Raw genomic sequence first — 1555 nt, 5'->3', positions numbered from 1 at the left:
GATATACAATCTTTAAAAAAAGAAAGAAAAACACTAAAGAGATAATTCCTCAATACGAATTGAGTCAAGTCCATCTCTGTACTCACAATACCTAGCACAGTAGCTTATGTAAAGCTGGCACTCAAGGATGAAAGAAAGGCTCTGTAAAACTTGAATAGTGTAAAACACGTAATTTATTCTGAAATGTAAGACCCCATTTGTTCTAAGATCTTTGAGAATAACTTCAGGAGAGAAACACAAGTAAGGTGTTATTAATTTTAAGGTACAACCTAACTTCTAGAAATACTCATGAAAAGTTTCCCAAACTCAATTAACTTCATCTCTACCTTTCATCTCCCAAGCCTACCCAAATTCTACACAATATAACTTTGTTTCCCTCTCACTGAGTTTATTGGTGCATTTTAGATATACAGTACAATTGCATTCGTCATTGGGATCTTGTACCTTTACATGACAGGCCTTGATTCTCATTTTTTCCCCTTATCCCTGCCCTCCTTTCACCCCCTCCTCCCTTCCCAATTTACAAATACTTTATTTCCATTTTATCATTTCTTTTTCTTTTCCCTTATTCCCTTTCCCCTACCCTTCCCACTTCCCCTACACCTTTAGCCCTTTTCTTCCTATTTCACTTTGTTAATTATATCATTAGGATATTATGTACACAAGATAACTTTAGAAGTCCAATCTTCTCCGTCACAGGTTTCTTCCTGGTAAGACCGAGTGAAAAAGTATGAAAATTTTTTTCTTTCATAAAGTGTATGTGAACCCTAGAATTTGGGATTTTGGAAAGGAATTCCAAACAATCTTTTTGTGAGTAATATAAAATGTCAGATACTTCAGCGAGGAAAGGAACTGGATAGTAAATATGCCTTCCTTCAGCTGAAAATGTTACTAGGCTTCCCACTTCTGACTTCTGAATGATTAAGCTGGATGACAGTGGAACGTATGTGACTGATCAGTGGAGAAATTTGCCCAAAGTAACGTTGTAAATACATTCCTCTTCAGGTCAGGCTTGGTGCAGCATTTTCTCTACAGCCACAGCTGATTAAATATAAATTCACTTTAATTTTTTCTGTCGTTATTACTTTAAAATCTTTTTTTTTATTGAGTTTATTGGTACATTTAGGGATACAGTACAGTTACATTCATTGTTGGGATCTTGTACCTCTACATGACAAGTCTTGATTCTCATTTTTTCCCCTTACCCCTGCCCTCCCTTCACCCCCTCCTCCCCTCCCCATCTACAAACACTTTATTTTCATCTTTTCATTCTCTCACATTTTTTTCTTTTCCCTTTTTGTTCTTCCCCTTCGTATCACACCTTCCCTACACCTTTAGCTCCTTTCCTCCCATTTCTAAATGTCAGTAATCTTATTAGAATCTTATGCATTGTTGCAGAATATTCACACCAGGGAAACTATTCGGTATTTACACATGTGGGACTTATTTATTTCACTTAGGAGTATATCTTCAATATGTATCCATTTTCCTATGAATGAATCTATTCTCTCGCTCTTTATGGCTGAGTAATATTCCATTTTATAGAAAAACCACA

This window comes from Fukomys damarensis, unplaced genomic scaffold (assembly GCF_012274545.1).
Source record: "Fukomys damarensis isolate Sample0158 unplaced genomic scaffold, DMR_v1.0_HiC HiC_scaffold_16, whole genome shotgun sequence".
In the NCBI taxonomy this organism is placed as follows: domain Eukaryota; kingdom Metazoa; phylum Chordata; class Mammalia; order Rodentia; family Bathyergidae; genus Fukomys; species Fukomys damarensis.
Note: the sequence above shows the minus strand (reverse complement) of the source record.